At 44.0% G+C, this 27,184-nt stretch overlaps 1 long non-coding RNA gene across 1 annotated transcript; it reads left to right on the top strand.

Moving 5' to 3' along the window:
• Positions 1-2,401: 2,401 nt before the first annotated feature.
• LOC143841792 (uncharacterized) lies at positions 2,402-8,820 on the top strand. Its single transcript, XR_013232837.1, has 4 exons — positions 2,402-2,505; positions 3,636-3,720; positions 5,083-5,159; positions 8,271-8,820. It is a non-coding gene; the product is annotated as an uncharacterized LOC143841792 (long non-coding RNA).
• Positions 8,821-27,184: the final 18,364 nt, after the last annotated feature.

Raw genomic sequence — 27,184 nt, 5'->3', positions numbered from 1 at the left:
GGAGCAAGAGAGAACAACTCTGATGGCTAATCAGATCCCCTCTTAGTCATGTCCTCTCCAGACTAAACAGACCAAGCTCTGCCAACCTTTCCTCATATGTCTTGGTCTCCAAACCCTTCACTATCTTTGTTGCCCTCCTCTGGACACACTCCAATTGTCTACATCCCTCTTCAACTGGGGTGGCCAAAACTGAACACAGTACTCCAAGTGAGGACGAATCAGAGCAGAATAAAGCGGTACCATCACCTCCCATGATACTCCTCCCATGATACTCCGTTTGATACAGCCCAAAATCAATGAAAGAAAACAGAGTACAGCAGCCAGTAACTGAGCACCATGAACTTTACAGATGAAGCACCAACAGAACCGGAGAAACCAGAAGGGAATGCAGAAGCCAAGGTCAGAAGAACAACTAGAACAAAAAAGGGAGTACCACTGAGAAGGTTCTCCTATTTAACTGTATCAGATACTGTGGCAGAAGCTTCCACATTGGAAGACATAAAGAAGATGCCAAGCAGAAAAATGGAAGTATGCAGAACAGGAAACTGGAGCTCTTCTTGAGGACCAAACATGGACATTCACAACCTGCCTCCAGGCAAGTATGCTGCAGGATACACATGGGATTTCTAAAAAGAATCCCAGAAGACTTTAGAGAAGATGAATCTAAAGGACTATGCTCACTAGATCTTTGCTCATACTTTCTCCCTGTTTGCCTCATGAGCAGACAGAATGAAAGAACAGAACAGTTAGGCAGGACTTTCTCTTTCCTCTATCTATACAAAATTGTTTCTCTTTATAATAAAACTATTTTATTCTCTTAAGCAATTTGGTGCTCTGCTGTCTTTGCATATTTAAACTCTGCCAACAAGTTTTATGTTTCAAAATATAAAATAGAAATCTCAGATGTGCAAATGCTGCTAAAATTCAAATGGTAGTAGAAACATAGTATACATACTGTAGATTCAGTGTAGACCAGCTAGAAATAATACAGGCTTTGAAAGCTTGAATATAATATTCTTTGTTCTATTTAACCAAGATACGTCAGGTAGACATGTTTCCTTTGAAAAAAGAATTCCAATGGTATGGTGCCACAACTGAGAAGGCCTTGGATTTTATTTCCTGACTAGTCAGAACAATGGTATACATAACAGAACCTGTAGATTTAAAGCATAAGGAGAAGTATAGTGGGAGAGCCAAAACTTAAGATGCCCTGGGACAGGTTTTCGAGGACAAAGGTAAAGTGAATTCAGTCTTGCTTGCTTTCCTGTACAAAGCAAGATGGTATGTTCAGCATTTCTTAGCAACAAATTTATTTTAAACAGTCATAAACATGCACTCTTGATGAAGAACACTTTTACTGGATTAGAAGAAGAAGAAGAGAAGAAGAGTTGGTTCTTATATGCCGCTTTTCCCTACCCGAAGGAGGCTCAAAGCGGCTTACAGTCGCCTTCCCATTCCTCTCCCCACAACAGACACCCTGTGGGGTGGGTGAGGCTGAGAGGGCCCTGATATCACTGCCCAGTCAGAACAGTTTTATCAGTGCCGTGGCAAGCCCAAGGTCACCCAGCTGGTTGCATGTGGGGGAGTGCAGAATCGAACCTGGCATGCCAGATTAGAAGTCCACACTCCTAACCACTACACCAAACTGGTAGAGGGGCCATCTACTCTACCATTCTTACAAAACCTCCATCAGCCAGCAGGTGATAATTGGTCGACCAGAAACTGGTCAAAGATCTACTGGTGAGTTGTAGTATGCAGTCTGCCTAATCATGGCTTATAGGATTTATAAAGTTAAAACTGGATACTGATTTGTTTTGTATGAAGTAGCTCTAAAAGGGTTGTGAATTGCAGTCTGTACCATCCTTCTCTAATTGCAGAGGAAATTAATTTAAACCAACACAGCCAATAAAAAGCAATGCCAAGTTGGCTGATGTGTTAAGGACCTATTCCAAGAAGTTTCTTATTGTGTTTCACAGGTCATTCAGTGTATGGCTGAAAGTTGGGAAGAGATCTATTGTTCTGGGAAAGTACATTTCTGACATATATGAAAACAAATAACTATGTATTCTAATACTAAAAATGCAAAGCATGTTAAGGCAAGAAATCACTCAGAGAGAGCTTTTTGCTGATTTGTGATGAGACAGAGAAATACTGAAAAGGGTTTATTTTGGACTTGTGCTACACTCTTCTGGAAAAAAATTGGACAACACACATTTCACACTTGTACATACAGGGAGATTAAATATCTGTTTGGGGTATTGAAATGCATTTGATTAGGTGGGCTTTTTAAAAAGGAATGCTGGTCAGCTGTGTGTGATTAGATGGTTTTGAAAGGAATGCAGGTCAGCTACAGAACACTATGTCACAAAGAGGGAGGCTGGCTTGTAGAATGCACTGTGTGTGAGGGGGGCAAGTGTATGAAAAGCAAACTTATTTTGTAATTGTTGGAGCTATAAATATACTCTGGATTTGCCAGTTACGTCAGTGCCTGCCAAGTGTGAGAGAGTGGGTGTGTTTTAATATGTTACATGTGCTACTACTACCATGAGAGCCAATACAGATGGTTTTGGACCCATGTTTTCACTTCTCAGTGGGGATTTTGAAATCTATTACAGTGGGTATCTGTAGGGATAATAATTCACTGCCATGCAAATTGTTTTTCATATAAATAGACCCTACATATGCAGTATATTCTAGAGTCTTCACATCTTCAAAAAAATCCCAAGCTTCCCATATTCAATGTAGGCTTTTGCTACCTTTGCTATGAGTTGCTACCTTATCTCTTCATCCATTGACTACTGAAAGAAAGCCTCTTAAGTGGAAATCTTACAATCTATTACTTGGTTATTCATAATTCTTAGTGATCTGAATTTATTGTGTATTTCCCTGGTCATGTTAACCTCATTAAATATTGCTGTTCCTTATTCAGACTCCTGATTACCCAAATGCTTTGGATGTCACCCAGGCCCTTTAGATACTTATGGCTGTTTACCAAGATCAGATCAGCTTTTGCAATACAAGGAAATTCAGAATTAGTGATGTTGGAAAATCCATGGAGAGAGGAAATCAGAGGACTATTGCTGGAAGTACAGCATGCCAGTTTATGAATGCATTTTGGTACCATGCTGCATTCAGCATACTAGCATAAACAGAGGAAGCTCCTTGCAGAATTGTGTTCCATTGACCATTATTGTCTACCAAATCACTTCTTTCCATAGTCAGAACCTTTCTATGATTACAGAAAGTGGGTATTGAGTTAATTACTAGGAATTTCATTTCAAGTTTACATAGCATAAATGATCAATTAAATCCTTTAGATAATAAAAACTGGGGGGGGATCAAAGCAATAGTAGTAATAAATTATACCTTATGTTTATGAACACTGCAATATGAGATAAACTATGCTACCCTACATTTAGAATGATAATTTATGCACAGGTTTATGATTGCAGAAAACTGTGTACATATCTGCCAAAGAGAAATAAGTGATTTTAATTTGCCCCTTCATATGTATGTATTTTGCAGATTCATTCCTTTTTTAAAATGTATGTTCATAATTCTTATCAGATTTTGTTTTGTAGTACCATTTAGAAAGATACCAGAAATCTCATTGCTTTTAAAATGTCCATTTCTAGGTCATAAGGAACTGGACATCCTGATGGTCCATTTTGTCATGAACCAAAATACAGATCATAAGGCGCAGAGGCCAAAGACTCAGAGGTGGTGGTAACTTGGTGGCTGATAACATCATCACAGAAGGAGGCAAGAATCACGTTTGCCCATTCTGGCAGGGACCACCATGGCCCTAGCCAGAAGTGTGTTTGCTCATTCTGGCCAGGATGCAACTGACCACCATACCCCTGGCCAGAAATCTGGGGGTGACTCTAGATACCTCTCTGTCCATGGAAGCACAAGTCATGAAGGTTCCCTGGACAGAGAGGTATCTAGAGTCAGCTGAGGTAGCTACATTGGTTGCCAGTTGTGGCCTGGATCTGGTTCAAGGTTTTGGTTTTAACCTTTAAAGCCCTTTGTAACCTGGGACCCGCATATCTGAGGGACCACCTATTGACCAATGTCCTCTGTGGGTAATAATTTGCTGGTGATTCCTGGCCCCATGGAAGATCATTTGGCCTCGACCAGAGCCAGGGCCTTTTTGGTCCTAGCCCCGACCTGGTGGAATGAGCTTACAGAAGAGCTGAAGGCCCTGCTGGAGCTTCTGGTGTTCCACAGGGTTTGTAAGACAGAGCGCTTCTGAATGAAGGTTGAAGAATTGATTCATAAACAGTTGTGAGCAGACAATTTGCACTGTGACCTAATTTTTATAATGTATTTTCCCCATAGACAAAAATGTTGCACTAAGTTCAGACCATGAATTGTCTTCTCATGTTGTTTCTCTATTAGAGTTGCTAATCTCTAGGTGGTAGCTGGAGAGCTCCCAGGATGATTAAAGTTGATCTCTAGGCAATAGAGATCATTTCACTGGGAGAAAATGGGTGCTTTGGAAGGTGAACTCTGACATTATTCCTCTTTGAAATCCATCCCTTTCCCAAAATCTACCTTCCTCTGGTTCCATCTCTCAAATTCCCTCAGGTATTTCCCTATCCCTATTTTCTATTCAGTATTTCTATGCAAGAAACAGGATGCATTGCCTAGTGTAAATCACATCATCAATATCAACTCATATTTAAATGAGTATATGTTAGTTTTTTCTTTTGCTAGTTCAGGATTGTAGCATCTGATTTAGAATGGAATGCAGATCTAGAGGGAGAGGGTATTTATGGACTCCATGCCATTAGATTAAGAGAACAAAGGCAACAATTCCGTTTGAAACAGACCATAACTATAAAACTACCGGAAGTTTGAGCCTGAAGTCATTTTTTTTCTCTTTTACATTATGGCAAACAGTACCATGAAAGCATAGAAAAATAAATCTACCATTCTGGAGTAATGAAACTGCTGCATCTGAAGAGAACCAGGAGATTAAACTCCTGGGACTGCAATAAAAATGAATTATATTTCATGCCACAGTCTGCCTTGGCCACACAGGTTTCATTTTCATGCGGTTTTCATTTCATATTACAGTCACGGAATCTGACTGGGATCATCGTTCAGACAATCGCTAATCATCAACACCAAAGAGGGGGAGTCAAAGTGGCAAGGTGAGGCTTAAGATTAGGAGAGAGGAGATTTGGGACACTAGGATAATTAATCTGAATACTGTTGCTATCTATCTGGAGCATACATTATGGATTTTTCATTTGCATTCATTAAGAGATAGTGTGTCTGATGCCTAGAGAATGGAAACTGGAACCAGTTCTACTAGACGTAAAAAAAAAAACAGATTTGGGTTTGCAAGATACATGTGTCTGTCTGAAAATACAGTGGCAACAATTTAATGGTCCTTTAAATGGGTTCGTTTATTTTCCTAAATAGAACAAAGAATGTGATATTCAAGCTTTCAAACTCCCTCACTTTTCCCTCAAAACAGCTTCAGCAATTGTGCATGTGCTGTGTTCCAAGAAAGCATATATGGCTTTACAATGGATTAGACAAATTTATGGAAGAAGGAATAAAGCCCATTTTATTGGTAAATAAAATGGGCGCTAGTGGGCAGTCTGTGGGGAAGCCTTCACAGGGCGAAGGCTTCCCGGGGATCTGGGCCACGACCAGGGCTGTTCTCCCGGTCGTGTGCTGGGCTGGGGCGGCCGGGAGAAGTGGGGGAGGCAGCCCTGCACCCTGGGGCGTCTTCGGTCCTCCCGGCATTCGCTGGAGGGGGCTTGGGGTGTGGAGGAGAAGGCGGAGAGCGATCTGTCGATGGCTGGGCGCAGCTGCGGCTTCCCCCGGCCACAGGAGTGGGCTCAGGGGATGGACAGGATGGCAAGGCCGGGCCAGCGGCGGTGAGAAGGCGGGGACTCACCTCCGCAAGCCGGAGAGTGGCTGCCTGAGTGAGCAGCAGGCGGCGGCTCGGCGGCGCCCTTGCAGTGGCATCCGGCAGCAGGAGGACGTGAGAAGGCAGGCCATGGGCTGTTGGGGTGGCTTGGCGCCGACATCCTCCTGTCGGTGGCCATGTTGCAGCGCGGGCGGCAGCTGGTGTTGGTCCTCGTCATGTCGGCAGCCATGTTTGGGCGCGGGCTGCACCGGCGGTGGCAGCAGCAAGCGTGTGTGAGAGGGCAAGGAGGTAAGCGGGCTTCGAAGGTTGGGCCATGGGCCCCGCGGCAGAGGGGAAGCTCAGGGACAGGCGGGGAGGAGGGTAAGTGGTTAAGCGGGCTTGGGAGGTCCAGTCGTGGGCGCATCGGCGGCAGGGAAGGTCCGGGACAGGCGGGGAGGCATCGAGGCGCAAGTTGGGTGGGGGTGGGGTTGGGGGGACAGTTAGCTGGCGATGGCGGCGGTTTCAGGACATCGTGGATCGGGGTGGCGAGCAGGGAGGGGCGGGGTGCGTGTGGGAAGGGTGCGGTCGTTGGCGGGCGGGCAGGAGGAGGAGGAGTGAGTGCCGTAGGTGTGGAAGGGCATTCTCTAGGCAGAGGGGAAGCGATTTGCCCCGAGGCCAGGGAAGTGGGGTGAGGCTCTTCCCTGGCGGCCATCCATGCAGGATGGCGGCTCGGGCAGAGTGGAGTCTGTGGTGCGGCGTCTGGGAGACGGGCCATGTGTCCAACAGGGAGGCGCGCAAAGCGCACCTCCCAATTGGACACTTGGCCCTGGAGTGCCACTCGGAGGAGCGAATCAGGAGCCGCAAAGCGGCTCCTGATTCGCTCCTCCAAGTTTTTATCCCGGACACAGCCCGCCCTAACTCCTCCCCACCACCCCTTACTCTTTTATTTAGTCCATGGCGCTCACGGCGCCACGGGCGGTTTAAAGATAATTAACTGGAATTTCTAAGTTCAGTAGCAGTATCCCTCTGAAAACGAAGGAAAGGCTTTTTGTTTTCTTGGCTATCTGCTTCTCAGAAGACCTCCCCTTACTGTTGGAAATGCAATGCAGGACTATATGGATCACTGCAATGTTCCGGGAAGGCTCTTCTTGTGTTCTTAAAAACAGCATGCCAGACTTGTGCCTGGTATTTTATCACGACGAATGTATTTACCTTTCAGGTCAGTGTTGAAACTGATATAGCCAGAAACATTCAGACTGAAAATTATTGGAAATCACTATGAAGACTGCTACCATTAGTGCTATTTGTTTTGTTCAAGATACACCCTGTTGGAGTAGAGTTAAAAATGCACACAGAAGGAATCCCCTGATTCTTGCCATTTGCTGGTGTTCCCTTATCCTCCACTCTTCTTTTTCCTCTGTGGGCTTTGTCTGTTCTCAAGTAAGCCCATTATATACTTATTTGCAGATTTGCAAATGGAGATTGGTTGCCTTGTGCTTTTGCTGCTCCTTAACATCTGAACCATTCTAAAAGCCTGAATTTTGTGTAATAATATATGTCTCAGTGAGAGATCTCAATTATATTTATTTATTGAATTTAAAATACTCTTATATACTAAGTTATTTGGGGGGGGGGGGCAGGGGAACTATATATTTAATGTAGAATTGCAGATGCAGAATCCTTAATCGTGGAATGGGAGAGGCAGATTGTGTTTGCAAAACATGGGCAGTACAGACAGCATTCAGAGCTGTTGTGGACAGAGGTACTATGAGCACTGTAAATCAACATCATGCATATTTAAGCTTAGCTGTAGCAAACAACAGAGATGAGAGACCACATTAGAGTTGCCCCAGTTGCAACTGGCTTCAAGCAGTAGGAAGGGAAGCTGGTGCAGCTGTTCCTTCCACAATGCTTTTGTGTCTCCCCCCCACACACACACACACACTTTGCTGTCATGACCAGGACTTCAGGTGTAGGTATTTGCACAAGAGGATTGGATTTGTGCTATCTCCGGTTTTTATAAAACAGCTTCCCCTGCCACACACATTGTCATTACAATTGCCACTTTCAAGGGTTGCAGCTCCTCTTTTTTGCCACTGCTCTTAGCAAAGAGCTAGCAAGGAGACAGGACACAAACAAATGGAGGCAGTGGCTCCAGAAAGCAATGGGCTCTTCTAGGGGGCTGGCTGATGCCTTGACTCCTGCCCAAAGATGCCAAATGCCTCTGGCCGAGGCTCTTTTATTTCTCCCTTCCTGCATTGCTGTAAACTACAACTTGAATGCTGGGTTAAAACTTAGTCCTCCTTGGTTCTATTGATTTCACTGAAAATTTGTTCATTCAGACTTTTTTCAAAGTGAAATGTTACTTGTGTTGTGCTTTGTGCAATATTTGTGCTGTCAGCTAAGCAACCTCAAGACTGCCACCTCTGGCATGAGAAATTCCTGGAGATGTGAAGGTGGTGCCTACAGAAGACAGTTTGGGGAGAAGCGAGAACTGAGAAGAGATGTGATATCATAGATTCTGTTCTATGAAGCTGCCATTTCCTTCAGGGGAACTGGTCTCTGGAGTTCAGCTGGGATTCTTGAAGGATCTGGAAAAATTGTGGAATAACGCAAGCCACCACCTTGGGGTTGGTGACAAGAAGTACTCCTGGGCCTCCAGTCCATTTGGATACAAATCACCTTTCTGGCAAACCCTTTGCAATGGAGGAGAGAGACCATTAGGTACATTATATGTATCGGAATCTGTGCTACAGTATTACCTCTGTTGATTGCCCCTGAAGATGAATTCATGTGGCTCACTCAGAAGTGTGGAGAATGTCAACTGAGTGGATCGCTGCAGAAATTAGCAGAAGGTGGAGTGGTTTAAGATTGCTTCAAATTATGTTTATTTTATCTTCCTGAAGAATGTGGTCCATTAAGAACAAACACTTCATTAATTAAAGAGCAATTCGGGAAAACCTAACAAGTCATGGTCCTGACTCTTGTCTCTCCCCAAGACACCTTCTCTGCATGTGTTCTTTCCTGCTGTGTCAGTCTAAAGCAGGCCTGCAGAAAGAAAGCCGACATGGAGAGGGTGGCGAGTGGCGTTTTATTGAATTATGTATGGGGTGTTAGCTTAGAACTGCAAAGCACAAGCCAAAGTATAAGTATTTTAATAGATACATATATTCTGGCAGACAGGGCTAATTGTACAGCATGCATTTTGGATCTTTACGCTGTATTTGCTGCACCACTGTGAAGCAAGAGCTGTGGCACAGCAAATGTCACTTAAGTTGTGTGTGGTGAAGCACTCACAGCTTTATAAATAATGAACTCTGCATGGATCCATCTAGTCACATTAATGTTGGGAAGCAAAAGAAAAATGAGGGTAGATCCACACTTGAATTCTCCTCTGAAGCATTGCTGGTGTGGTTGTGCAATTAGCTGCATCTAGAATTGCAGTGCAGGATTCACACAGCTTTGGATATGGCATCTTTTTCATTGCTCTTACGCTAGAGTTTCCCACCCATCAGGAGGCAAGGATGTGAGTTCCCCTCTCTTTAGGAGACATTGAAATGGTGGCCCACTGCTCTTCCTGCTTCTTTCATGGATTTGTTTTTGAGGAATTGCAAAACAATCAATCTGATTCTTTGTTCTTAGAGCATCCATTCAATATGGCACTGACATTGGGGTGGGGGGGGGGGACCTGATGGGAGGAACAGCAACAGAGGCTCCAGAAAGAAGAAGGAAGATCAAATAAGAAGGAGGGGAACATCATGTCACAGCATCCATCTCAGGGCATTTTTGTATATCTATTAAAAGACCATCCACACTCCTAAGAATGCATTTTTATTCTACACAACTATAAAGAGCCAGTTTGGTGTAGTGGTTAGGAGTGCGGACTTCTAATCTGGCGAGCCGGGTTCGATTCTGCGCTCCCCCACATGCATCCAGCTGGGTGACCTTGGGCTCGCCACGGCACTGATAAAATTGTTCTGACCGAGCAGTGATATCAGGGCTCTCTCAGCCTCACCCACCCCACAGGGTGTCTGTTGTGGGGAGAGGAATGGGAAGGCGACTGTAAGCCGCTTTGAGCCTCCTTCGGGTAGGGAAAAGCGGCATATAAGAACCAACTCTTCTTCTTCTTCTTCTTCTAAATATTTTGCCAAACAATGAGCTAAAAGGAAAGGTGAGACTGCAACTCAAAAAGAATGGGAAAATATCAGAATGATCATAAATCTTGCATATGAATGGCTGATGGCAGTTATGCCATACTTGCCCAGACTGGAAACAGCCTGAGAGTTATGCAATAAATGAGAAAGATCTGCAAAGAAAAGTTATGTTATATTATACTAAAACTAGCATATAAGACCGTTGTATGCCAAATACAACATGCTCTAGCGCCCCCCCCCCCCGAAACAGCAGCAACACAAAGAGCATGCAGATGGGCGCGGAACGTTGTGGGGGAAGGAAGTGGCCATTCCTCCCTCCCTTTCCACCCCATGTAGAGCCCCACGTGGCGCCACAGAGTCAGTTGTGGGCCTTTGGGGGGTAGTGGCAGCCATTCCATGCCACAGGAAGCCACAGCATACAAACCTCCAAGAGGGATTGGAGAAACTTACAGGGCAGGGGTCCCTGAATGGCTGTGAGTCACAAGGAACAGAAGGGACAGAATGTCAGGGGCAGCGCCGCTCTGTATTCTGAGTGCTTTTCTATGAAAGAGGTCCCATCTTAGGAGAGGAGAGCCCTGCGGAGTGCTGCGGGGCTTTGGAAGTGGGGAGCGACAGCAGCCATTACTCCCTTCCCCGGCACAATGCTCCAGAGCCCCGTGGAGCGGCGCTGAGGCCGGCGCAGGGATTTGGTAGTGGGGGAAGGTGGCAGGTGGCAGCTAATCCCCCCCCATGTCCCCACCACCCTCCAGAGCCCCGTGTGGAGGCATCCGTGGGGCTTTGAGAGCGGGGAAAGGTGGCAGCCATTTCCCCCCTCCTCCTTGGCACCTTGCAGACAACAGAGATGTTACAGTTACCAGTGGTGGTGAGGAAGATGGGTCCTCAAAAATCTAAGACTAATATTTTCCAAAAGGCATAGTGCCCTCTTTAAATCACACTGACCCCTCTGTCCTAGAAACAATTCAAGCTGGCACATACTAGTTCTTTTCCTTCAACTCAGTTTTTTTCTTAGAAGTTCAAACTCAATTGTCCAAAAGAACAACACTGCATCCAACATATTGTGCTAATTAAACAGTCTGTCAGCATGTCAAAATTCATGATAATGCTTCTGTTTCTTTTAGAAAACTAATATCCACACACTGAAACAGATGCTAGCAGCTGGATAGACAGTTGAATAAAACTAAAAATAAAGCTTAGCCTTCAGCCATGAGTGCAACATTGAGTTCACTAGACACTTAAATTTTTCTCAAAGAATTTGCCTGCAGCAAGCAAAGATGTAGCAGTTAAATCTTTATGATACCTTGTTTCAGGGATTTTGCCTTAGAGAGCGGTGGGTAACTATGAGGTGTCCATCTCTATATACCAGGATATTCCCTTAAGAAACTCCAAATAAACCAGTCAGATGTAAACTGGAAGGTTTTTTTATTAGAAAGAATCAAAGCAGTACAAGCACACAAAACGTATGTAAAATTCACACTTAAGAAGTCTAAGGATAATAAGGGGTGAAAAGGGATAATGTTTGGAGGGAAGTGGTAATATTTGCCATCATGATGAGAAGAGACAAATCCACAGAAGAGGCAAGTCCATGGCAAGGGGCAGGCCATCCCTCCTGATTGGCCATTTGTTGGATGGATGGCCAATCAGGGATGGGACAGCTGGGACAGCCTACCTGATTGGTGGCTATGCAATGAGTCCCAACTCCTCGCAGCACCCTCATACTATTTTATTAAGAGGTTCAGATAAGTGGTTTATTGTGTTGTGATTTAAAATGTGGTTAGCCACCCTGGGACACAAGTGAAGGGCGGGATATAAGTCAAAAAATAAAATAAAATAAAATAAAATAAAATAAAATAAAATAAAATAAAATAAAATAAAATAAAATAAAATAAAATAAAATAAAATAAAATAAAATAAAATAAAATAAAATAAAATAGTGGATGTATGCAAGTGGTCCAGAACACACACAAATGATCAAGTATTATAAGAAAGCTGTGACTTCAGAGTATGTTGACATGCCAGCTCCTAAAACAATGCTCTGCCGAGATTTCCCTTGTGTAAAAATGACTGTAGGACACACGTGACATGTGTTCTGGGAGAAGCCTTGATAGGTTCACAGGAGGTATACAATAACAGTGGATACTCCACCTGAGTAGAACTAGAGGTATTAATGTTTCCTGATGATGATCTCTTTAGTCCCAGACGGGAGACTTTAAAAATAGACAGTTGTTAGGAATTGCTAATTGAGATCTGAGGGTGTGAAGGGAAGGAGAGATTGACAAGATTAGATACTTCTTGGAGAGCTTATTGCCTCAAAGGAATGGATCTCTTTTGAGAGGGGAGTAACCCTTTAGTGATTCAGCCCCTACATTTCCACAAAATCTAATCTAAGTGTCCAGGGATGTCCTGGAGATTGACATCTGGCTGCTGTCTGTGTTTCTATTCCTGCTTGGGAGAAAATAGAATTTATTTTGCAGTTGAGATACAACTGACATCTATTCCAATTTCAGCCAGGCTGTGTGCTGCAAATTAATATTTCACATGCAGTATTAAAGAGAGACATTTCTGGATGGTGGCCCATTACCTATCCTACATTATGTGGAGGGGTTTGGCTGCTAACCTTAATTGTTGCCCTATATCCTACTTGCCTTGTTGCAACCACCACACATACACTATGATGCTATCTTTTCACCAAGATCGAAGTTACTTTCTTTCCCTTTTATATGATGGTTGGTTTAGCTTGATCATTTGGTTCCTGATACACCAAGCTGTATTGAACCTGCTTCAGTCACAAATCATTTGGAGCTTCTACCCAGTCCTGTACGTTTCACCACTTTGTGCTGTCATCTTGGTCAATCTAGTATTATCCATTATGTAAGTGGTATAGAGATGTAAGTGCTTACCATAAGCTTTGGGGATAAGCTACCCAATGGGATCATCTTTGTTGTATATTGTAATTATTATCTTGCCAGTAGTGATAGACATTCCAGACATTATGTAGGGTTCCAGTCCAGTTAGGAATACAGCCATGGAAAACTTTGCTTTAGGGAAAGCAAGCCTATTCCTCTGGATTCCTTTGGAGGCTTATAATATAGCTCCTTTTCTTCATCACAGTATTGACCACAGAAGAGCAGTGACCACAGTGCCATTTGTGGGGGACTTTTAAGTCCCCATACGCTCTTCTGTGAAAGAAACAAAACAAGAATCACATTTGCCTTGTCAATGGGAAGGGCAAGATTGAAGTTTCCAAGAAAGTTAAAAAAAAAAAAGGATGTCAGAACCAGTTCTTCAGTTTGGTTTTTGTACACTTTTGACAACCATTCAAAAAATTTATCGACTATTTTAAAAATGTATGTATTTATTTATAATTGGTTTTATATACTGCCATTCCCTGGGGACTCGAGGTGGCAATGGGGCAAAACAAACAAGTGTATATATAGAATGAATAACAAGGGCTCTAACTTATGATTTCAACTCTCCAGGAGAAACAAATCTATCTCCAGCCTCATTTATCTGTTACAACCATATCCCTCCTCTCTTCCATGAATTTCATGATTGCCTGCAAAGATTCCTATAAGGTCCATGATGTAATCAAGCTTCTATGCTTTAACTTCAGCATACTTGCTGCTGTATATGTTTTTCAAGCACCCATGGCATTTTGTGTGTCTATAAATGGAATAAGAGAGACTACAGCTTTAGGATTGCTATGGAGAACCCTGGAATATAGGTTTTCAGAGGGCTTCCATATCCTTTAGTCTGATTCAGTGGGGGAGGGGGGGGACGGAATCTACTAGTTAATTACAGAATGTTTTCAAAGAACAACCAAATGACATAAAGAAAAACAACAGAAACAAAAAGATACCATGACAAGATGGGGGGAAAACACAACTAGAAAGCAGAGGAGATGGCAAGCAGCTGTGTCCACTAAGCAAAAATAGTTATTGGATCAGCTCCGACCAAATTCAGAGGCAGAATTCTTGTAAAAAGCCGGACTGGATTAGGACTTGAGATTGGAACAGGTACAAGATCCAGGAAGCTGACTTTGGCATGCATTTCCCTTAGCCTACTCAGCCATGACCATTCAGATCTTTAAAACCCAGATAGAGGCAAAATGTAACCCACAAGAGTGCTAAATAAATAATATAATCCGAATTGAAGGAAGGGGGTGAAGCAATATGCATCATGCATGTGCATATGCCCCATCCCTCTACTAGAAAAGCAAGAGATTTCAAAACCTAAAATAAAATTTACTCTACCACCTCTACTAAATGGCATGATTCCTGTTCACAAATCTGCAGCTGTAATTCAGTAACAAAAAACACTGGCATTTACTATTTTAGGGCTTGATAAGACATCGAGTAAATTTTCCATCACAAAGTACAGAATTCTCTTGTGTTTCAAGCTCTTTATATTTTATTGATAGTCAGGGCCATTCCGCATCCATAAAATAAACTGAAAGGCTTACCTTTTGCAGATGCCATATTTTTGGCATTTTGCATGATGTTGCCAACATCCAGTGTCCCAGCAGCAAACCAGCAGCTATATCCTCCATTTTAAAGTGAAAGTTGGGGAATCCCAAAAAGGGGATTCCCTCAACTATCTGGCATGAATGAGAAGAGAGCATCCAGCAAGCCACACGCCAAGGAAATGTTCGGAGCCAAAGTAGTTCTATCTCTGCCTCCAGTGCCCACCCTCTCTCTCCCTTCTAATGCGGATGGGGATTTTCTTTTTTTTAAAACAAACTGCCTGGAACAACGAAAAATTTTCCCCCAAAGCATGTCTCTCTAAAGTCCCCCCTCTAAAATTGGGAACAAGATTGCATAAAGGCTAATGATTCCAAAAGGGGTGGCATTAAAAAAGCACTATACATCTATGATTAGATGCATAGGCATCTAAACGGAGAAGTTTTACTAAAAAAAAATTAGCTTGCATCGTGGGCCCTTTAAAACAAGGAGAAAGGTGATTGGCTACCTGGCTTGCTTGACAGATGGAGGAGAGTCACCAGTATAGTGCATTCCTCTACTCTGCCAATTCAAGCCAGCATGCAGAGTGCACAGAAGCGTGAGAAGGCGACAGATGGAAAGGAGAGAGCCAGGAGGTGAGGAAATGTCCCCAGTATTAACATGTCCTCTTATGTATAATAGAATCCAAAATAATTTCAAAAAGAATGTGAAAAATTATGACCTTTCTTTCATATGTTCTTTAAACTTACTGTCTCAGTGTAGCATTAGACATATCCATAGGAGCCAGCATATAAAAAACAACTCCATCTTCTTCAATATGCATGAATATAGTGAAGTGCATAGAGGCTACTATTCAAGGCAGATGGCAGTGGTCAAAGGAGGGTTGAGCTCCTTTTATCCAAGTCCTCAAGGGACATAACTTTGGCTGGTAAGAAACAAAACAAACAGAGCCTCTTTATCTTTCCAAAGTATTATGAGTCCTTTATTGTAAGGAACTCTATCTCATATCACTACCTAGAATTGATAGATACAGGAAACATGTCCTGCCCTCATAGCACCAAGATGGCAAAATCTGACAGAATGGGGAGCTGTCAGACTGTAAGGAAGTTTCCCTAGGAGTAACAATCTACACATCAAAGAGATGGCATCACAGCAGCAGAAAGGAGTATCTTCGGTGCCCTGACCAACCTGTCTCTTACTCTAGATAGCCCCCTTCTAAAGATTGGGGCTAAGGAACAGTACAAACTCCACACAGTAGAGCAAAGCTGACTAGATGCTGTATTTCCCTAGACTGTTGATCAGGGGGGGGGGGGGGATTTAACATCCATGCAGACACTTCCTTACCTTTTACAGCCTCAGATTTAAAGGTATGTTGAGCAGACTTAAAGGTATGTTGCGTAGAGTCCCGTGGTCAGAAAGACTTAAAGAGAGGGCTGGGAGTTTCTTAAAAGTGAAATGCTGTAGCCTCAATCACAAATAATTCCCTCGAGAAGAAAAGATGTAAGGAGCCTAAGGAGCCAAGTTGGCTCCATAAGCAGTTGTGAAAAGATCTGAGGAATAAAAAAGAGTAATTTAGGAAATGGAAGGAAGGCCTTATTACCAAGGATGAATATAAACAAATAATCAATAATTGTACGGGGAGTGTTAGAAAAGCTAAAGCTCAATATGAACTTAGGCTAGCAAGAAATGCTAAACATAACAAAAAAGGCTTCTTTAGTTATATTTCAAGCAAGAAAAAGAATAGGGACACCATAGGACCACTGAGAGGACAAAAAAGTGAAATTATAAAAGATGATGAAGAGAGGGCTGAACTGCTTAACTCCTATTTCTCCTTGGTCTTCTCTTGTGCAGGAAATAGTGATCAATGTGGCAAAAATGTAACACAACATGGGGGACAGGAATGGTGGCCTAGGATCATTGTTGGAACAGTCCACAAACATCTAGTTTCTTTAAATGAAACAAAAGTCTTTTGGGCCAGATGAACTGCATCCAAGGGTACTAAAAGAACTTGCAGATGTCATCTCTGAACCTCTGTCCATTATTTTTGACACTTCTTAGAGAACAGGTGAGGTGCCAGACGATTGGAGGCAGGCAAACGTTGTCCCCATCTTCAAGAAAGGGAAAAAGGAGGATCCGGGTAGTTATCGACCTGTCAGCTTGACATCTGTAGCTGGCAAAATTTTGGAACAAATAATCAAACACTGGGTCCTTGAGCAGCTGGAACTGAGAGCTGTGATTTCTAAGACTCAGCATGGGTTTCGCAAGAACAAGTCATGTCAGACCAACCTTATCTCTTTTTTCCGGAAAGTGACTATTTTGCTGGATCAGGGGAATACCGTGGACATAGTTTATCTGGATTTCAGTAAAGCTTTTGATAAGGTTCCACATGATATTCTTGTTCACTAGTTGGTAAAATGCGGTATGGATCCTAATTCTGTCAGGTGGATCAATAACTGGTTGACAAATCGTACCCAGAGGGTACTTGTTAATGGTTCAGCATCTTCTTGGAAAAGAGTGACAAGTGGAGTACCCCAAGGATCTGTCCTGGGGCCTGTGTTGTTCAACATATTTATAAATGATTTGGATGAGGGATTAGAGGGGATACTTATTAAATTTGCAGATGATACTAAACTGGGAGGGGTAGCAAACACAACAGAAGACAGAATCAGAATACAGAATGATGATAGGCTCGAGAAGTGGGCTAAACTGAATTAAATGAAGTTCAATAGGGACAAATGTAAAGTTCTGCATTTAGGTAGGGAAAACCAAATACACCAATATAAGATGGGGGAGACTTGTATTGGCAGTAGCATGTGTGAAAAGGATCTAGGAGTCTTAGCAGACCATACATTGAACATGAGTCAGCAGTGTGACTCAGTGGCTAAAATGGGATTTTGGGCTGTATCAAACAGAGTATTGTGTCCAGACCACGGGAGGTGATGGTACCGCTTTACTCTGCTCTGGTTCGGCCTCACTTGGACTACTATGTTCAGTTTTGGGCACCCCAATTGAAGAGGGATGTTGACAAAATAGAACGTGTCCAGAGGAGGCCAACAAAGATGGTGAGGGGTTTGGACACCAAGACATATGAAGAAAGGTTGGGGGAGCTTGGTCTGTTTAGCCTAGAGAGGAATGTTTTTTGACTGACATTCCCCACAATACTTCACAGAGCCTGTGGCCTATTTATATACATTAAAATTGCTTGATAAGAGTATAAGGAATCAACCACTGAAGAAAAATTGTGAAAACGGAGTATATCTAGAAACCGTTTTGGTTGGTCCTTAAAAATTATCAATATATATAAAATTTATTGTACCAATTGCCTTGGAAAGGTTCTGCTTCTCTTTGTTTAGCCTAGAGAGGAGACGACTGAGAGGGGATCTGATAACCATCTTCAAGTAATCAAAAGGGTGCCATATGGAGGATGGAGCAGAATTGTTCTCTCTTGCTCCCAAGTAGGTTGGGAGATCATCTGCCATGTTATGGGTTTTTTAAGTCTTCTAATGGGGGTGTTTTAATGGGGTTTTAAGACCATGTTAGCCACCACCAGCCCATTGGGGAGTGGCGGGATACAAATTGAATAAATGAATAAATGAATAAATGAAGGGATAGACCAGAATGAATTAGGGCCCTGCTTACACCATCTGGTTCTGTTTTGGACTCTTTTGGCCTGCTTATAATTGTAGATGTTGACAGAATCCTGACAGCTGTGAAGCCAACAACCTGGTCCTTGAATCCTTGTCCCTCATGGCTGTTAAATCATACCACAAAGTGGTAAGGGGCCTTTTGGGACAGATTATTAGTCTCTTTTACAGGGTTGTTTTCCTGGCTCTCTTAAGGAGACAATTTTTAGACCTTTGTTGAAGAAACCTTCCTTAGATAAAAAGGAACTGGCCAATTACTGCCCAATGTCTAATCTACCTTGTCTGGGGAAAGTAATTAAGTGAGCAGTGTTTGAGCAGGTTTTCCTAGAGCAGACATCTGCCCTGAGCCCTATTCAGTCAGGCTTCAGGCCTGGCTTTGGTTCTGAGATAGCACCACTTGCTTTGTCTGGATAAAGATATGCCGGAGAGCAGATACTGTTGAACCTTCTGGATTTATCAGTCACCTACAATACAGTTGACCATTTGATTGTGATTGACCACTTTGCCTCGCCTGGGGGTAAGGGGCATAACCCTTAGTTGGTTTTCTTCCTCAGGATGTTGTAGCAGTTAAGAGAGGTGGCTTCTAATCTCGCAAGCTGCATGTGAAGGATCTTGGGCTCATGACAGCCCTAATAGAGCTATTCTGAGTGAGCAGTCCTTTCAGAGCTCTCTCAGCCCCATCTACCTCACTAGGTGTCTGTTGTGGTGAGAGGAAGGGAAGGTGATTGTAAGCTGCTCTGAGACTCCTTCTGGCATTGAAAGGTAGGGTATAAAAACCAACTCTTCTTCTTCCTCTTTCTCCAGGGATGTTCTCAGAGGTTTTCTATCAGGGAGGAGAGATATTCCAGATCAAATCAGAACTGTGGGATCCCACATGTCTTTGGATGCTATTTAACATATATAGCCAGTTTAGTGTAGTGGTTAGGAGTGTGGATTTATAATCTGGCATACCGGGTTTGATTCTGCGCTCCCCCAAATGCAACCAGTTGGGTGACCTTGGGCTCGCCATGGCACTGATAAAACTGTTCTGACCGACCGGGCAGTGATACCAGGGCTCTCTCAGGCACACCCACCTCACAGGGTGTCTGTTGTGGGGAGAGGAATGGGAAGGCGACTGTAATCCGCTTTAAGCCTCCTTCGGGTAGGGAAAAGCGGCATATAAGAACCAACTCTTCTTCTTCTTCTTCTTCTTCTTCTTCTTCTTCTATATGCACACTTTTGCCAGGAAGTTTGGAGTTAGGTGCCATCAATATGCTGATGACAAATAGCTCTTCCTCCTTCTCGATAGGAAGCCACCATAAGGGCCCTCAGCACTAGCCCAGTACCTGGGTGAGGTAGTCCAATGATTAAGGGGAGCTGACTGAAATTGAATCCATCCAAGACTGAGGTCATATAGCTGGGAAAGATTGAGATGCTAGCTGGAGGGTCAGTCCCTAGACTCAATGATGTCCAGCTGACAGCTGTAGACTCTGTAAAGAGCTTTGTGGTTTGGTTGGATTATGCACTATAATTGGATAAACAGGTGTCCTTGATAACATGGTTGCTGTTTATTTCATTTTCACCAAGCTTGCTACATGTTTCTTTATTTGTCTGGGTCTCATCTTGCCACATTGATCCATGCAACAGTCGCCTCCATATTGGACCACTTATGATGATGATGATGATGATGATGATGATGATGATGATGATGATGATGATGATTTATAGCCCGCCACTCTCCTAAGGCTCGTGGTGGGTAACAACATATAAAAACCGATAAAACCCCTAACACATAAAACATCCTACAAAACAGATACACCATCTGACCCAATCAACCTGGCAGCAGCAGCATTCCCAGGGAGGAGACCAGGGATCACTGCATATATAGCCCTGAGAAGGGGGGGGGGGCAATCTTACCAGGAGGCGCCGGGCTCAACCATAGGCCTCGTGGAAGAGCTCCTTTTTGCAGGCCCTGCGGAAAGCTGACAAATCCTGCAGGGCCAGAAGCTCTTCTGGGAGCTCATTCCACCAGGTATGGGCCAGGACCAAAAAGGCCCTGGCTCTGGTCGAGGCCAGGTGCACCTCCCGGGGGCCAGGAATCACCAACAAGTTTGTCCCTCACAGAGCATAAGACCCTGTGGGGGGCATAGGGCACCAGGCGGTCCCTCAAGTATGTGGGTCCCAGACTGCGGAGGGCCTTAAAGGTTAAAACCAGAACCTTGAATCTGATCCAGCTAGCAATCGGTAGCCAATGCAGCTGCCTCAGCACAGGCTGGATATTGGTCCTCCAAGATGAACCTGTGAGGACCCTAGCAGCTGCATTCTGCAACAGCTGTAATTTCCGGATCAGGCACAAGGGTAGGCCCGCGTACAGCGAGTTACAGAAATCTATTCTGGAGATGACCGTTGCATGGATCACTGTGGCCAGGTGGTCAGGAGACGGGTAGGGTGCTAGTAGCTGAGCCTGGTGAAGATGGAAGAAAGCCTGGCCCGCTACCTTCTTGACTTGAGCCTTCAGAGTTAGTGAGGCATCCAAGGTCACAACCAAATTCCTGGCTTGGAACGCGATGGTCAGTTGTGTCCTGGCCAAAGTGGGTAGTCGTGTTTCCTGAACTGCTCCCTTCCCCCCAAACCACTTCAGATTGGGCTACCCTTGAAAATGCTTCAGAGACTGCAAGTGGTCCAGAATGCAGTTATGTGGCAGTTCACTAGCTACCAATTAGTCTCCAGACCCAATTCAAGATGCTTAAGGCCCTTAATGGTCTGGGACCCTCATACCTATAGGACTGCCTCTCCTGCTACAATCCTTCCAGCTTCCTTTGATAATTCTTTAAGGGCCTCTTGCAGGTGCCTGGTCCCAGAATGGTTTACTTAGTTGTAACCAGGAGAATGGCCTTCTCATTTGTGGTAACCTTTCACCCAAATGGAATGGGAAAGCCTCAAGAAAGTGCCTTGACACTGCCTGAGCACCTTTGCTCCATTGTACACATACATGTGTAAAGGTAAAGGTATCCCCTGTGCAAGCACCGGGTCATGTCTGACCCTTGGGGTGATGCCCTCCAGCATTTTCAATATGGAGTGGTTTGCCAGAGCCTTCCCCAGTCATTACCGTTTACCCCCTGGCAGCAAGCTGGGTACTCATTTTACCGACCTCGGAAGGATGGAAGGCTGAGTCAACCATGAGTCGGCTGCTGGGATTGAACTCCCAACCTCACGGTCAGACAGCCTTTGAGCCGCTTACCACTCTGTGCCACAAGAGGCTATAATGTATAAATGGACATTTATACATAAAATAAATGTAATCTCAGCTGCACAGGCAGAAGATCTTTCCTGAATTGTTACCATAAGAATTACTTGCTAGTAGGGAAAAGATAATATTAGATTTTTAAAAGGAATTCCATCCTTCCATCATAGGTTGTAGTTACAAATTATTAGTCTTCTTTTAGGTTAAAAGGTCAGAAGCAGTTTTTAAAATACAATTCTATTGAAGTAAGTCAAGGTGCATTTTACAAATAAAGAATTAGATTGTGTGAGTCTGGGGAAGAAAAGGCTTAGTACTCAGGTTAGTGCTTAGGGACACAGGAAGATCGAAAAAGTCAAAGGTTCAGGTTAGTAAGTCAGAATCAAGAGCAGGTTGGTTAGTGCTTGGAGACTCAGAGTGCACTGTACCCTCATTTAGTAGCTAGAATACTTTGATGAAATCTGAGAGGACAGAAAAAGTGACAGGGAGAGTGAAGTAGGACTCTGAAGAAAAGGCTAAGAAGAAGAGTTGTCAGGAAGAGAGATGGGGCAGAGCTGCAGCTTTCTTCCTACCTGTGCAGAAACCTGCAGCATACCAGCCTTCCACCACTCCCTTCTCTGGCAGGGAGTTGCAATGGAGAGGCCCTGCAAGGCCCTCTTCATTGAGAATGCAACTGGAGCGCCACCTACAGAGGTGCCTGAGATGGGTTCTGGCACTAGGGAAGGATCTGCTGCTCAATCTTTCCTTGTCTGAACGGAACTGGGGTTGTAGCTTACTGCAAGTGTCGATCCAGTGTACTATGGCGGTGAAAAAGGCAAATGTTAGGAATCATTAGGAAAGGGATTGAAAATAAAATGGCTGATATTATAACATCCCTGTACAGATCTATGGTGTGGCCTCATTTAGAATAATATGTACAATTCTGGTCACCATATCCCAAAAAGAACATCACAAAGCTGGAAAAAAGTATAGAAGAAGGAAACCAAGATGGTTATGATGTTGGAAAATCTTCCCTATGAGGAAAGAATGAAGAGTCTGGAAATTTTCAATTTAGAAAAGAGACAACTGATAGAGGTCCATACATTTATGCATGGGGTGGACAGAGTTGACAAAGAGAACTTTTCCTTCCTCTCCCCTAACACTGGAACTCAAAGGAATCCAGTGAAAATTATAGGCAGTAGATTTAGGACAGACAAAAGGAAATAACTATTCACAGAAGAGATGAGTTTTCCTGGCCATGAAGTGTTTGCAGGCCAAGAATAGCACACTGCTTTAAGGAAAGGAAAATGAGAGAGAAAGCAGCTTTGCTGGTCTCCCCATCTCCTCTCCTTCTGTACAGCTCCACCCCTGGCAACACCTAGGAAGGCCATGGTGGTAGAAGCCAGTAGAGAAGCCCTTGGCACTAGTGCTATCATAAGGCACACATGCCAGGCTTTAGCAGACAAAATGGTGGGGATCCACTTAGCTGAGCCTTATGAGTCTCATTCCACCAATCCACTGACCTAATGACCCATGAAAGAGATGAGCTGGCTAGACCTCTCTCTTGGGACTCAGAACTTCCTCTAATGCCCTCCAATGAATATGCAAAGTGAGCATGTTTTTCTCCCAGATGGATGACATTGTCAGGTTGCATTGCTCATCTCTGCTCCCCTGGAGTTTTGTGCCATTGGTCATCCTGAAGGTCACCTTGAAATTCTTCAACTACTCAGCCCTAGATTTTGAGACAAACTGAAATGAGCACATGCTTATATCTGCATCTTCTCAGTCTGGGCAGAGGAGTCAGAGGAACATTTTCTTCCCTAAGCTTGAAACTCTGAGGTAGATTGAATCAGCAAGGAAGCAATCCAATTGGACTTGTGCTACATCATGTCAAAATTCCAAATAGTATTCTAAAAATCAACAATAACTCCCTCACCTGAACCCTAGTTGTTGTGTGACATGGGGGAGGGGATTGGGGGTGGGCTTAGTGCCTGTTGACAAAATTATCTGAAGAAAAGATATAAATATAGAACCAAAAATGTTATAACTGCCACTCTCGTGAATAAAAAAATCCACAGATATAATTAGAACAAAGAAATGTTAGGGAAGTAGATAAACATCTCAATTAAAACCAACTGAACCCACACAAACACCAAAAATAAAGCTCACATATTCTGTACTCGTGTTGTCTTTCTTTGTTACAGGGGTGAGAGGGAGCAGTGGTGGAGAGGCAGCTGCAGCTCTTTTTCAAGCTTCCTCCAAGTCACTCATGGTACAGGCTGCATATTGCAGAGAGAGAACTTGATGTCCCAACCTACCCCCCATCCTTGGTTTCTGTGACCTTCCTTAGAAAAGTCATGTTAATGGATGAGTGTGTAGGTGTGGGGGGTCATGCCAGGTCTGACTGGCTAGAAGACAATATGGAGGGAACTCTCAAGTAGAATAACAGCACTACAAAAATACTACTAAGTACATTTAGGTAGGAAAAACCATTTACACCAGTATAGGATGGGGGGGGGATTGTCTTGGCAGTAATATGTGCAAAAAGGATCTAGTAGTCTTAGTAGACCATAGAATGAACATAAGTCAACAATGTGACTCGGTGGCTAAAAAGGCGAATGGGATTTTGGGTTGTATCAAACGGAGTATCATGTCCCGATCACGGGAGGTGATGGTACCACTTCACTCGTGCTCTGGTTTGGCCTCACTTGGAGTACTGTGTTCAGTGTTGGGCACCACAGTTGAAGAGGGATGTAGACAAACTGGACATGTTCAGAGGAGGCCAACAAAGATGGTGAGGGGTTTGGAGACCAAGACATATGAGGAAAGGTTGGGGGAGCTTGGTCTGTTTAGCCTGAAGAGATGACTGAGAGGGATCTGATAACAATTTTTGTATTTAAAACTGAGTCATATAGAGGAAGGAGCAGAGAGACCGACTAGAACTAATAGGATGAAATTAATCCAAAAGAAATTTCATCTAAACATCCGGAAGAAGTTCCTGACATTTAGAGCGGTTTCTCAGTGGAACAGGCTTCCTCAGGAGGTTGTGGGTTCTCCATCTTAGGAAATTTTTAAACAGGGGCTGGATAGCATCTGATGAAGATGCTGTTTCTGTGAAGATTCAAGGGGGTGGCAGGTTACATGAGTGACAGGGTTGTGAGTTTACTGCATTGTGAGAGGGGTTGGACTAAATTACCCAGGAGGATAATCCTTCCAATTTGGTTATTCTATGATTCTAGGGGTCTATAGAACTGGAGCTATTGATCCAATTTGCCTACAACTTCAGTGTGGGGAATTTTAATGGACAGACAGGACAAGGTACTCTGCAGTTTGGTGCCAGCTGCAATTCCAGCACCTAAGAAAATAATGGACCCAATTATTTTTTCAGAATTTCACACCTACACAAAACCCAAATCAGAATCCCAAATTGGTGTTGGAAGACCAAAAAGCTCTAAAGTATCAATAAATTAGCTGTAAAGCAGACAGGAAGGAGATGGCAGCCCACATGGCCTTGGGGCCAGAAAAAGCGAACTGGCTGCCCTCCTGCCTTTCTCCCCCTGGAGCAAGAGCAGTGCTGGCATGGTGGCTCCCAGCCCAACACAGTCAGTGCTGCCATGTCAAGAACCCCTTTGGTGCAGGCTCCTAGTCCTTTAGTGCAGGCCTGCCAGAAGCCTGGCTACCCACCTCCCTATGGGCCAAGGAGCCACACTGTCATGGCAGCTGAGACACCACCAGCTCATGGCTTCCTCAGCCTTCAGGGAGGAAGGTGGGCAGACTACAGGGATTCTTCCAGTGGCCCTGGCCCTGCACAGGTCCCCCAGCCCTGTTTGGCAGCTCAGACCGCATGGAGCATGGAGGCAGCAGAATCCCTGCCACCACTCCTTGGCCCACAGGGAGGTGTCCAGGTAGACAGTGGGTAAGCTTGTGATGGGGCATGGTTTTTTTGAGGCCTTCTGGGTCGCAGGATGGGCATGCTGATGCCTGTGCATGCTAAGGTGGGTCAGTTGGGTTGGGGGGATGGGCATGTGAGGGTTTTCCCAGTGGAGGGGCGTTGGGATGGTGCAGGAATTTTCCAGGGCCTTTCTGCCCCCCCCCCAATGTCAGGCAGGCCATGCCAGGCCTCCACAGGCTGCTGCAGGCCTCATCCTGCTGGTGGGCAGGCAGCCATTTCCTGGCCTTCTACCCCTGCCCCCGCCCCCAGAATCTTAGAGGCCACACCCTCCCTGAGACTACCCTCCAGGCCAACCGGCATCTCCCTCTCTCTGTCCCAGCCACCCTGCTCAGCCAGCATACCTTATGCCAGCTCTTCCTGTAGTTGGAAGGAGGAGGTAGAGGCGGTCGGGGGCAGGGCATCCCCTACCTGATTGGTACTCCAGAGTGAGCATTCCAGTCATTGGGTTGCACCAGACCCAGTTGTGCAGTATCCAGCTCCAGTTTCATGGGGAACTCACAAGGATTTTCAAGGTACATTTCAGTGTTCTCTTTCCCATCTTTAGCAACTCCCACATTCTCTTCTTTCCCTGCTTCCTTCTCTCCTTGCCAGGCCTGGGTGAATATGGGGCCTTAGGCAGATAACTCTGGAAAGCCTAGACCCAATCACAAAAACATACATCACACTAATGGTAAACAATCCCCCAAGTTTTATTTCCCTAATTTGCACCTCTCCATGGCCCTGTGTTTCATTCTAATATGAAATTCCTCACGTGTAGTCTGAAATGTTAACGCCCTGTACACCATATAACTGATCATATTGTTGGAGTAAGCAGTAAAGAGCAGAATGAATCATGGTGGAAATAACCAAAAACTTCCCCCCCCTATCCCTACAGAGGTGTATCTATAGATAGAGTAATATTATGTCAGACTTGCAATATCTGTGCAGCTTTTAAACAAAAGTTCAATAGATACATATCTAGGATCTTACTGCAGAGAACAGTTTTTTTTGCTGAAAAAATGACACAGATTTAGCATTTCAACAACATTTTTGTACCTATATCCTGCAGGGATATTTCTGTGTGAATGAAGACTATCACCCGAGCCTTAGGTCTTCTGGGAGATGTACATAGCTTTAGCAATAAAGCTGTCATTTTATATGCACATCTCAAGTTTTAATAGGCAAGGGTGCTTTAAATCACACAACATTCCTTATTGTTTTTTATCTGTTGCTGTATATTTTAATTAACTCTAATTTTCTTCTGCTAACTGGATTTTTAAATAATTATGTTTGCTATACATTTTAATGGTTGTTATATTTTTGCGGGTAAATTATTACCTTGCTTATCCTCTCAAGAGCTAATTATTGGGAGGATGCATAAAATAATTGAAATAAAAAACCATTTTCTACAGCTGCAATTTTTGTTCCTGTTTCCGTGATTTCCCTTCTGCATGAGGAATAACAACTGTTTTCTTCAGAGATAAAGATTGGTTTATGACACAGCTGGACATTGGAAGTGATATGGAGCTTCCAATGCTCCTTATCTTTCCCCCAGCTCAGTAAAACTCAATGTCACATGATATCATTGTGCTGTGCAGTTTTCCATCCCTACCCTAAAACACTGGCTGTTGGTAGCAGGGTAGGGAAAATATACATGAAGAGCTCAGAGAGAGACATCAAGCTACATCATTTCTAGGTATCTTGTAACATCTTGAATATCTCCTTCTTCTCTTAGATGGGGGGATGAAACTAAATGGTGGCATGGTCCTTCGAATATGTGAGGTGTTGTAAAACATAATATAGAGATACTAAATAAAAGACTTTGTGGCTTCCTTTACTATTTCTGACATATTGGCTCCTTGCCTTGCCAGTTGCCTTACCTAGCTCTCAACTCTCTCTAAATCCCAATGCTCCTAAGTTTCTTCACCAT

This window comes from Paroedura picta, chromosome 7, assembly GCF_049243985.1.
Source record: "Paroedura picta isolate Pp20150507F chromosome 7, Ppicta_v3.0, whole genome shotgun sequence".
NCBI lineage: Eukaryota > Metazoa > Chordata > Lepidosauria > Squamata > Gekkonidae > Paroedura > Paroedura picta.
The sequence above is the reverse complement of the archived record's forward strand: the minus strand, read 5'-3'. Positions and strand labels throughout refer to the sequence as shown.